This window comes from Tyto alba, unplaced genomic scaffold (assembly GCF_018691265.1).
Source record: "Tyto alba isolate M040663 unplaced genomic scaffold, T.alba_DEE_v4.0 Super-Scaffold_3, whole genome shotgun sequence".
NCBI classification, from domain to species: domain Eukaryota; kingdom Metazoa; phylum Chordata; class Aves; order Strigiformes; family Tytonidae; genus Tyto; species Tyto alba.
Window position 1 is genome coordinate 5,666,390 of NW_024881304.1, and position 12,467 is coordinate 5,678,856.

The 12,467-nt window shown below is 42.8% G+C and overlaps 1 protein-coding gene across 16 annotated transcripts in view; it reads right to left on the reverse strand.

The window, feature by feature from the left end:
• The window catches only part of ERC2 (ELKS/RAB6-interacting/CAST family member 2), a 559,477-nt gene that overhangs the window by 519,768 nt on the left and 27,242 nt on the right, over positions 1-12,467 (reverse strand). For 13 of the 16 annotated variants that reach the window (XR_004405898.2, XR_004405897.2, XR_004405894.2 and 10 more), the window contains exon 1: positions 10,648-10,877. The exons of 2 other annotated variants lie outside the window; for them this stretch is intronic. The gene's annotated coding sequence lies outside the window, so the exon portion shown is untranslated. Of the gene's footprint in view, positions 1-8,581; positions 8,755-10,647; positions 10,878-12,467 lie in introns of those variants that run through there. One more of the 16 variants, XR_004405888.2, reaches the window with a different exon arrangement.

Here is a 12,467-nt window from a genome sequence, read left to right on the forward strand (position 1 = left end):
TATTCTTTTCTTTGCATGTTTTTTATTACCTATATTGATTTAAAACAAACAAAAAAAAAAAAACAGCAAGCTGATGCAAACTAGATATTGTACAGTATACTTCCTTTCTTCATTAATCTGAGCAGCATGGCATGTCTTATTTTAATAAGGTAACAAAAAATTAATGAACAAAATGATGGTTCATATGGGGTTAGCAGACCTGTGTTATTTTTATCAAAAGGCAAGGTATTCTTTTTTCCTACTTACCAGACTTATCAGACTGATCAAATTACTTATTCCCCCCCATTTTTTTAACCCTAAGAAGAAAATCACACATTTCTTCTTACTTATTTCTTCTACTATTCCTTAGAAGTTTGAAAAACAAAATATACATGACATTAAAAGCAACATCATCTTTATTTAGGTTCTACAGTGTCCTGAATCTAATGTAAATGTAAGTTTTACTATAGTCTGCACAATAAATTTCTTTTTACTTGTCAATAAACATTAATTTATCTACTTTCTCTTGTAGTTAGTTATAAAAATAGTACATACGTAGTTGTGTATTTAGTTTCAAAGTCTATTTTGATCTTGCAAGTTGGTGATGTCCCTGAACACCCATCAATGCTAAATAAAAAAAGTAGCATTTATCACCTCACAGAATTAGTTCATCAAACCTGACTGCCTTTCATTTCTATTTCATATAAAAGAAATAGTATATGAAGAAGAAAGCAGGAATGGCTGCTGAATATGCATCTAATAACATAGATGGAAAATTAAGTTGTCAGGCATTCTAATGTCAGGTGCAGTGACAGCAATTAATAGTTATCATGCAACCAGAAAACTCTAGAAATAGAAATATTTGCTCAAAATGCAGTATTAAAAGCCTTGAAAAACAATCAGTTCTGACTGAGTTATCAGGATTGTCAATTATATTACTCTCACATATATTTAAGTGAAGAGTCAACAATACCTTAATTCTCTTTTATACAAATTTCATAGTTTTAAAATAAGTCTAGCATTCAGTAGAGGTACATTTTTTTCAGTGCACTGACTTTTTATTACAACGTTAGAGACATTGTAATTGTTTTAAAATACTTTTAATATTAATTAGAATTAGGCTTCAAGTAAAAGTAATATTTAAACTTCACCAACTGACACCTCCATTACCCTATAACTTTTAAGTTAGGTCTCTGTGGTTGAAACACTAATTCTGGACATTTTATCTCTAACACTTCCACTAAAAGAATTCTTTCCATGCTCCAAAAGAAAGTCTCCCTGGGGTTTCTAAGATGTTTAAGGGAGATGAGAAATTTAATATTTGTTTTATTTTACTTTTCTTAAGTTGTGTCAAATATTGAAGACCTGAAGACAGTTTAAAAAAAAAAAAAAATAAATAAAAAAAAAAATAAAGGGAGGCTTCTATAGCCAAGCAATGGCAGAATCATCACACCTAATTTTCATTGGTTTTGACAAAGAACACACCGTGTCTTTATAAAAAGCTATAAGGCAGTGTATCTTTCTGGGCAAGCACAACAAAGTACAGCCTGCACAACAATTTATCTTCCAGTGCAGACTATATATCACTATCCAAGTTTATTCTGGTTTAATGGTCAATCAACAGAAACAAGGATGTTTAGCATCATTCTTTGTTTAAAATATTAAGCACTGCTATTAAGTGTTGATAAGTTTCAAAGATGCAGGATAACATACCTCAGTTTTAATTGATCAAAGTTCACAGTCCTGAGCTCGTTGTGTTATTGTTTTGCTACCCATCTGTTCTCTCTGCAACCGTCAACATTAAGATCCTGGTTTTTGGTGGGGAGATCAGGTGGTGTGAATCACAAGTAATAAGGTCTCAAAACACATACATTCCAAAACATTGTCTTCACCTCTTCTGTTTCTTCAGGCTTCTCAAGTTTCCTTCACCAAAATGACCTTCTCAGGACACACAGATATTTCTAAAGCCTTGGCAAGCTTTTGTCTTCCCAGAGAAAGAATTCCTAAGATTTTAGTCTTTGAAGGTATGCAGGTATCTTTTGTGTGCTAAATTCTGTATCCTAGTCTGTATTCATTGCGCTTTCCATCCAGCAATTGTTAATCACTTGCCTCTTATTTCTTTCTCAATAAGAAATCTCATTTATCAATGCAAGCCTGCATTTACAAACTCCAGTCTTTTGTGGAACATTATTCTAAGGCACCCGGTTAGCCAGACAAACAGTATTTTTAGTTTAACGAATATTAAACTACAATAAAAAAAAAATAAGTGTCTTAAATTTTTACTAAAATAGTCTCCTTTGAGGGGAAAAATATTAAAATGTAAGAGTATACACCATTCTTCAGGATTACTTTAACGTTATGCCCAATGAGTAGCATAATTTTGCTTTGCCAAAATTTACCCAACTTGAATAACTATTCAGCAGTTTACATGAAACAGTCTTTGTTATAGATTGAATTACCTTTCTATTTCAATTGAGAAGCTAGAATTTAAAAATGAACACAATCCAAGAAAAACTGAAAGTTTGCTAGCAAAACTAGAAGACTACTCTTGTTCTTTCTAAATTTAAAATGTCAGCAAATGCCACCTTTCTTTCCCATTTAAGATATATGTTAGTTCTTATTTATACTTAATAATGACAACAGTCCAATTTTTAAAGCTTCTTTACAAAGCACCTGTAACTTCAAGAGGGATGCAAGAGACAGTTCTAGACATATTAAAAAAAGACTTTTTTCCTAGCAATACTACACATTATATACACACGTAAAGAATTAAATGAGGACAAAATTCATCTTGAATTTCCATTTTTATAATTACTTTTAAAAGGTAAAGAAAATAGTATGGCAAAGGAAAAAAACTAACAAAAACTAAGTAAAAAATAATACATCTATATTACGATTTAAGTAGCCAAGAAGTAGTTTGATTCACATTTGCAACTTCATATTGTTAATTTATCATCTAGTCCATATTTCTTCTGCCTTGCTTATGAGCAAGGAAAAATGAACCCTTGACAAAGCAAATTATGTTCTAAAATCTTCAATCAAATGTGATGGAGGTGAGTATCTAATAAAGAAGTTAACTCTTTAAATTGTATGCATGCTAGTGGCACTGAACTGCAATTCTGATAGGAACCTTAATTTTACTTGTAGAATAACTGTGTGCATTTATTTTTTCTATTCTCATACTCTGCACTAACAGAACCCACTGTGAGAGTAAGCAACACTTACTTATGAAGGCAAATATTATTGCAGAAGTCTGTTACATCATCATGCAAGAAGGGAAGACAGGTTAAGGATCACTCCAAGAGGTTGGGACTGATGGACCAATATGGAGAGCTGTTGTAATGCTCTATACCTTCCAGAAAGAGCTCTTAGAATTCAGGTATTTAAAAGACCGTGTTTGATCTTCAAAAGTAATACAAATAAGAGATTCATAAAATGGAATCTTTGCCCCTCCAATTCCTTCCCCATTCCCACGTAAGGAAGTGTAGGTGAGCAGCTGCACGGTGCTTGGCTGTCAACCAGGCACAACAGATTAGTCATAGGATCAGCTATTAAGAATACTTATGTAACTTCCAGCATTTTCCTAAAATACTGAAATATTGGGATATTTACAACTTAGCAAGCCTAAATATCCACTATGCATTTTAAATTTCTTGGATTCGAGAGTAGTAATATACATACTCAAATTACAAAACAAAAAGCATACATTTGTGCATTCAGCATGCTTTGAAGCCATGAGAATTCAAAAACATGCAGAACATATCTCCTCTCTGTTCTCTTCGCTAGCATATAACAGTATGCACATGTTTTAGGATCATGCCAAAAAAAAAAAAAGAAATTGGCTGTGCCTCAGACATGTTAGATCAAAGTCCTCCAAGGAACTCACAGACTCTATTAGCGATGAAAGTAATTTAGCAGATTACCTCTCAATTCAGCATAGAATCAGTACCCTGGAACCATTTGAAGGCACTGCACTTCTGGAATTACTTTATATATTTATTTATTTATTTACAGAAAAGGTGGAAAGATTCCCCAACCACTTGGTTGTTGGTTATTAACAACTTCATACTACAACCCAATCTTCCACCTTTGTGCCGACACTGAACCCATCTTAGATGAGCACAAGCATGCCAATTCACAAGTGCAATTTATAAGTCCTTACAGGCATCTGACACGAACATTTGACACTGATGATAGAGGTTGTTGTAACTGCTTTCCTTAAGGAAAAAGAAATTGTCTGAGCAGATTTCAAATGAAGTCTATGAAAGAGATATATAAATGAAAACCAAGGTACATCATGACTACCAATACTTAGCCATCAAAAATAAATATGCTTTACACAGCAAACTGTCTTCCAGAAAAGCACCCGAGTACCCATTTCTTCCACTATTATTTGACATCGATCAACAAAAAGAACTATGCTTTACCACACCATATTTGTCCACAAATCCGAATTGTTCAAAGAACATAAGTGGTAAGAATTGTATTTTAACAATATATTTTGAGGAAAAAAATGCAAAACAAAAAGATGTTTAAGTCAAAGTCCACACCATCACAGAAATAATGCAGACCTATGATGTTTTATAAAGTTATTAAATTATTCAGATATTGCACATACCACAGACATAATGAAATATGTATCTTAGCAGACTACCTGTAAATAATTTTACTGACCATGAGAAGTGCTTAGTTAACAATACTGAAAACTGAAGAAGCATCAGCACAATCTCCAATAGATTTCAACTCATATTTGACAAAGAGAAATCACTTCCTGAGAATTAAAGTACTGTCGTCTCCAAGTTCATTCAATTTGTTATTTTTGCAATGAGACAATCCAAATGGACGCCAAATAGTGTAGCCACGAGCATGGACACAATAAACCTCCATTAGGAATTGGGATGAAGTCACCAAAGCGTGTTCTGTTAGCCTCTCAAAGTCAGTAGAATAGAATGGCAAGTAAGTCAGCATCCCAAGTGATCTGAGCTATTTACATGGAGGGAAACTATCACACGTATTACCAATACTCTATGCAACATGTGATCTGTTGGACTAAGTTGAGGAATGGCATAGACTTTTGTTAGATTTCTTCTGCTTCTTTTGAAATAAATTGCATGTTATATCCAGCTAGGCAACCATCATAGACATTGCTTTCTTTAGCAACTTCCCACCTCAACTCCACAGTTATCCCAGTAGCTACAGTACATCATTTTCACACATACCTACACCATTTCTCTTTCACTGATCTTTTTAATCCTTTCAGTGTTCCATGGCATTTCTCACACAATTTGAAGTATTTTTTGAAGTGATTTAACTCTAAAATAAATGTCTCATAATCCTTCATTTCTGTAGAATTTACCTGCTAGATTCTACATCTGCACTGTGACTTCTATTAGAGGGATGGTTAATAAACATGACAAGCAGTGAGAGGTTTAAAAAAAGACAGGATTTGTTAAAAGTGGGATACTTTAGCTAAATAAAAAATACATTGGTCATTAAGGAAGCCACATGTTAACTCATCTGAAGCATTTCCAGCAAATGAAAAAGAGTGAGTTTCTAAGATAGTCTAGAAAAGGTAGCCTAGAAAGCTGATAACCCCCTTTCAAAAACCTAATATTAAAACTTATCAGAAAAACTTAGGCTTTGCTAAACATCTGAAACATCAAAGGCTCCCACATATCCAATCACAACTTGAAACCCTGAAGTATACCTCCAATTCTTAGACACATTCCATCTGCCATCCTAAAAGAACAGAAATTCTGACACTACATTTCTCCCTCATTCTTATTACAAATTAAAGAGATGGTAGTGATATACACCTTTCCAAACATGTAAACTGTCCATCTCAAAGCCTATACTTCTAATATTGTGAAGGAATTCCAGGCTTTCGAGAACAAAAATGGTGTGACAGTAATGAAGCCTTATCCAGAAGTGCTAAAACATCTTTGCTGCTCTTGCCTTTCTCAGAGCTCAGCACCTGACAGTCTCTGAAAGGAGATTAGGTTGGTGTTCCTAATTGTTACAACTACTCCAGAACAAAATCTGGCTATTTAAGTTATTCCAAAACTGGGCACTGCAAAAGCTGCTATCACTAAATGAATCATAAGAACTCTGTGAGATCAACAGCCAAGAAAGCAACAACACAATTTAAATACTACACTACCAACGTTAATTCATCAAAGACATTTACATTTTCTTATACAAAGATTGGATAGCTATGCCTATAAACTTTCTTGGACCCCACAAATAATCCACAATCATCCTCCATGGAAATAAAGAAGTAGTAACAAACCAACATAAATCAATCTCACTTGATTCCAAAAAAAGTGTTTCTTTACAAAGTGCATTACTTAACAAAAAAGTAACCAATTAAATAATCAAGTGCTCCAGAAAGAGATTTAACTGATGTGTCTGCTGATCTGCCTTTGCATTTTTTTAAGTGTTACCCAGAAGCAGCAGCACTATCTAGAGAATTTCATTTCTATGATTTCCCTTGATCAACTGTGATCCTCAAAAAGCAATTATAACCTCAGTTTGCTTTAAAGTAACCCTTGCCCTTTTGCCAGGACTTTGTAGAAAATCTAAGCTACTATTAATGTTGCAAAATAAGTAAGTTGAGACAACCTCATCATTGCTAAGTACAGATAAAATCACTCAAAAACTAAAACTTACATTGAAAAAAATATTTTAAAGCAATCCTAAAACTGAAGAAAACAAATATAGTATCACAAACAAAAGAGCAGTCACATTACAAAAAAAAAAAAAAAAAAAATCAGTATCACAGTAATAATTCCTAGGTGGATCTGACTAACCTTCTCCATATATATCCCAGGCATCTTACAAACTAAATTAAACTGAGAAGATAACAAATGCATCATAGTGGATAAAAATGTAATAAACACCATAAGAGATACAGGTGGGAGAACATATGTTGTCTTCGGAAGTGATACACAGGCTGGTTGCCTCACCCTCTTTGAGGTGTGAACAGCCCACTCTTCTGTTAGTCATCCTTCAAAGGTCTGCAAGAATCATGTTTCTAAAGCAAGAAAATCACCTTAGGCATTCTCTTATAACAACATGCATGCTGAATAGCTAATTCTCTAAATATCAGGTATATTTGACATTCTAAGATGGCTGAATGGGCTCACAGTATCTGGCTGCTTAGAATATGGGTAGCCCCTTCCGTTGCCACCTTTCTACAGCCTTCAGAGCGGGCAAGAAACAGGAGGGGCGATGGGTGTGGATTATTATATCTTACACTACTATTCATCAGAATTTGACTACCAATAGGTTAGGGGAGTTGAAGAACCACCCATAGAATACAAGATGTGGTGCAATGGGTCTCCTCCAAATGCAGCATAACCACAAGAGAGAGTATCATAAGTATAATGAGTAGAATAAGGCACTCAAACACTATCAGAAGGTAAAAGGACGTCAATGCTCAGGAAGACCAGACACACACTTGCTAAGGCAAGGAACTCCATTTTGAACAGTAGAATGGGAAAGAAGAAAAGATGCCTCTATATGCCAACTTTCTTCTTCATGCTTGGGAAAAAGGGAAACCACTTGAGTAACTGAATCCTCTACCTACTGGAAAAAGTGATGCATCTTAGTTCATGACAGAAGATACTTTCTATTCAAAAACCCATCTTCATGGTAGAGGAAGAAAAATCCCACACAATTAGAAAGTCAAAGCATGCGATATCAATGCTAGAGTGAATAAGGAAAATAAGACAGTATCATCTTCTACATTCAGGAAGACAGCATGTCAACCCAGGTACCCCACTAATTGAGCAGGATTAAAATAGGAGCTATTTAAAGATAATGGCAGACAAGTCTCCTCCAAGCCTGTCTAAACACAATTTTTCCAACACAGAAACCACCTTTCAATCCTGAGTACTACCCTTCAACATTATTTATTCCAATTGTTTTCTACAGTCAGTGTTTTTACCATCTACTCTCTCAAGTGAAAAAGAGCATTTCTGAGAGAACGACAAGGAAGACAGTCCACGTACCCGCCTTCTGTTTCACTAGAAAAATATTATCTCCTTCCCCCTGTGTTTGAAATTTTAGTGATGATAAAAGAAAATGTTTATTTGAAGACATAGTACAATTGAACTAGCACTACAGAAAAACCCAATAAATATATCTCAGTTCTTAACTGGAAGATCTACCCCACCCTGGGTGCACTTGTAAAAGATGCAGCAGTTTCTTCACAGTTTAAACATCTAGTTTGAACCTGAGTTGTGAAGCCATAAATCTCAGTGACTGCCCTTATCTCATTAATCCTTTGGAAGAATTTATGTTCCCTTCACTCACAGCACAAAAAGTCACTCCTCCTCCCGTTTCCTCTAGGAAAAGTGAAATTGCTAACTCACCTTGATGCCTTTGAAAACTGTTTTACGCAGTGCTTTAAAACAAAAACATCAGTAATGGGAACCTTTCTTTTAAAGCACTGAAGAGGTGTAGAGTTATTTTCACACACACCCCTCAACACAACCACCCACAAAGCCAAAACTTAGACTAGTAAATTTCTTGCATCAAGAAACAGTAACAAAGCTTTTCCCACAGAAACATATTCCTTAAGGGAACTAGAGAAACTTACCATTACACACTCCCTCTGTGCAAAAGCAGACCCTACAAAGGGACCTTTTCCTCCTCGTATCCAGGGAACGGAAGGACTGGGGAAACGCACTGCTCAAGCGGATGAGCCCGCGAGGAGATAGGGGCTGCAGGAGCTTTCGCTCCTCCACAGAAGAGGTAAAATTCCAGCCAGCGCCAGCAAAAGCCAGAACGGCAAACCGCCCGGCCCGGCGGGGCGCTGAGGGGACGCGCGTGCCGGCTGACCCTCACACCCGCGCCGAGCCCGCGCGGGCGGCGCGAGGCGGGCGGCGGCCGCGGGGCTCCGCCAGCGGCGGGCGGCACGCGCCAACCCCCGCCGTCTCCTCGAGAAGCGAGTCGAGGAGCGCCCGCCCCGCCCCGCCCACCAGGCGGGAGGGGCGGGGCGAGGCGGGCCGCCCTCAGTGCTGGAGGGAAGCGAGCCCGCCCACTCGCCGCGGGGGTCGGGCCTGAGGGCTGCCTTCCGCCCCAGCAGCGCCCTGCCCCTTCGGAGAATCGCTAGGAAGCCCCCGTGGCAGGGGGATTGCTTTAGGGCTCCCTGGAGAGACGCAGGGTGGGCGCGCCGCTCTGACACCGCCGTCTGCGGGGGGAGCTGGACCAGGAAGCTGTTCGGGCTTCCTCTCTCCTCGCTGACGAGGAGTGAGGCGGGGAGGACAGTCCCAAAACACCCCCCGGCCCTGGGTCTGGAAACGACCGACCGTAGGGCCGCAGGAGGTCTCTCCCCGCGCCCTGCAAAGAGCGGCTCAATCTACACTGTGGAGTTTTACCATTGCCTGAGGCGGGAGGAGGGCGGTAACGGATTCCCACAGCATCCTCCCTCAGAGCGGGGCGCCGGGTAGGCTGCCGGGGGTGGGGGCAGGCTGGATAAGGAGGATCTTTTTCCGCCCTCGACTTCGCCCCAGGGAAATGAAGTGACAGCGGAGAAGCGACTTGATGGAGCGGGGGGGACCTTCCCCGCCCTTGGAGGGCGGGGGGAGGCCGGGGAAGGGCCCGCTCTCGGAGGAGCTGCCAGGAAGGGGCTGCGTGCCGGGTGGCCACCCTGGACATGCACAAGGGGATGAGAGCACGGGGATCGGCAATAAAAACAAGCCCCAAACATACAAACAAACTGTTAAGTGAAACCACTGATTTAAAGAGCCAACCAGAAAACTAACCCTGACAAGTAGGGTTTGCCCTCCTCTTGACTGCATTTATTGGCCGTGCTTATTTGCAACGAGCTTATATCTGCCAATGCAAGTGGTCGGTTGGGGTGTCCATCAAAGGGGAAATATCAGTTCTCCGCTAAGGGAGTAGATTCCCATCCATCCATCACAAGGCTTAGCAGGTAGCCGCCTAGAGATCAATCACACACTAATAAAAAAGAAAAAATTAAAAATATATATTCCTTCTCCATCACATTACTACTCTAATGCTCTCAGAAAAATGTATATGTAGCCTTGATAAATATATGCATGGATTTTATCATATGCATCACTCTTGTCCAACCTAAAATGATCTTTACAAAAAAAAAATAAGAAATCATACAGCACTATAAATAAGGGGCCCCAGTAAGTATTCAGTAATTATCTAACTGCAAAATAATATCCTGTTAGTTTCTGGTTTCCATTCACCAGCCACTAGGAGGGAACCAAAATCTCTCACCTTTTTCCTGACACGATTTTTAAAACACCAAACATTACCCACTATTTAGGTATAAAGCTAGGAATTTCCAAAGCACATCAATTCTATTCTAGAAAACTTTAACAACAGTAATAATATTTTTAAACACCGAGCACAAAAAATGAGACTCCTATGGCTGCTTTTAACAGAAATTGCAAGAGAGGTTTCTGGTTGATGATTCTGTAGGGAGAGGCACTCTGTTTCCAGAATAAGATGTGCACTTGGTCCCATTTATTACCATGTATTGCTACAACAATATCAAAAGCCTGCTCTGCAAATTCATTTCCAGATTCAGATACCAGACAGTTGTATAAAGCAATACATAGCCATTTCCTTCATCACAATAAATTTACAGTCATGTATTACAGCCATATTCTTGTTTAAGCCTCTCACCTTTCAAATCATTGCATCTGTCTTTCGTCCTCACATGGATTTTACAACATCACGTTCAGCTGACATCTCGGTTGCGCGGAGGAAGGAGGCAGCAGGGAGAGAGGAGGAAGAGAGGGAACCTGCTGCAATCGAGGGGCGGCTCGTGTGCTCCCGTCCCTCGTCTTCCTGTCCCTCGGCGAGTCTCCCTCAGCCAGCGGCGAGCCGGGCTGCCGGGGCTGCCGGTCCCTGACTCAACACTCCCAGCATGCCCGCGGAGCCGGGCCGCGCCGCGCGGCCTGCCGCCGGGGGCAGCACACAGCGCCCAGCCGCCGCCTGGGCAGCACACAGCGCCCAGCCGCCCGGGCAGCACACAGCGCCCAGCCGCCCGGGCAGCACACAGCACACAGCGCCCAGCCGCCGGGGGCAGCACACAGCGCTCAGCCGGGGGCAGCACACAGCGCCCAGCCGCCGGGGGCAGCACACAGCGCCCAGCCGCCCGGGCAGCACACAGCGCCCAGCCGCCCGGGGCAGCACACAGCGCCCAGCCGCCGGGGGCAACACACAGCGCCCAGCCGCCGGGGGCAGCACACAGCGCTCAGCCGGGGGCAGCACACAGCGCCCAGCCGCCCGGGGCAGCACACAGCGCTCAGCCGCCCGGGCAGCACACAGCGCCCAGCCGCCGGGGGCAGCACACAGCGCCCAGCCGCCGGGGGCAGCACACAGCGCTCAGCCGGGGGCAGCACACAGCGCCCAGCCGCCGGGGGCAGCACACAGCGCCCAGCCGCCCGGGCAGCACACAGCGCCCAGCCGCCGGGGGCAGCACACAGCGCCCAGCCGCCGGGGGCAGCACACAGCGCCCAGCCGCCCGGGGCAGCACACAGCGCCCAGCCGCCGGGGGCAGCACACAGCGCCCAGCCGCCGGGGGCAGCACACAGCGCTCAGCCGGGGGCAGCACACAGCGCCCAGCCGCCCGGGCAGCACACAGCGCCCAGCCGCCGGGGGCAGCACACAGCGCCCAGCCGCCGGGGGCAGCACACAGCGCCCAGCCGCCGGGGGCAGCACACAGCGCCCAGCCGCCGGGGGCAGCACACAGCGCTCAGCCGGGGGCAGCACACAGCGCCCAGCCGCCCGGGCAGCACACAGCGCTCAGCCGGGGGCAGCACACAGCGCCCAGCCGCCGGGGGCAGCACACAGCGCTCAGCCGGGGGCAGCACACAGCGCCCAGCCGCCGGGGGCAGCACACAGCGCTCAGCCGGGGGCAGCACACAGCGCCCAGCCGCCGGGGGCAGCACACAGCGCCCAGCCGCCCGGGGCAGCACACAGCGCCCAGCCGCCGGGGGCAGCACACAGCGCTCGGCCACTGGTGCAGCAGCGCTCAGCCCCCGCGGCGGCCGCGCTCCGACCGCGGGCCCGGGGATCGCTCAGCGCATTCACTTCCCTCCAGCCTCCGCAAACCCGCGGGCTCCGGTCGCCACCCCGTAAGCGTGTGAAGGGAAAGGGTGAATCTCGTTGTGAAATACCCTAAAAAGACACCTAAGTCTGCGTGGAACTGCAGAGGCAAAATCGTTTTCTGGTCCCTGTTCACAGAAGGCCAAAAATGTTCAAAGGCAGGTGCTTAAGGACACGGTATCTAAAAATCCATTGCTACGTCTATGTACATACACAGTGGAAAAAATAAATTCTAAATCTGTAGTTTGACTATAGTGTAAAACTAATTAAGAAGACATCCGTAGTTGTGGGGTTTAAAAAAAAAAAAAAAATAGAATGCAGGGGGGGAGAGCAGGATAGTAGCTGCTAGGTGAAGCCTGGAAGCCTTTTTCATCAGAAAACTGCAAACTGCA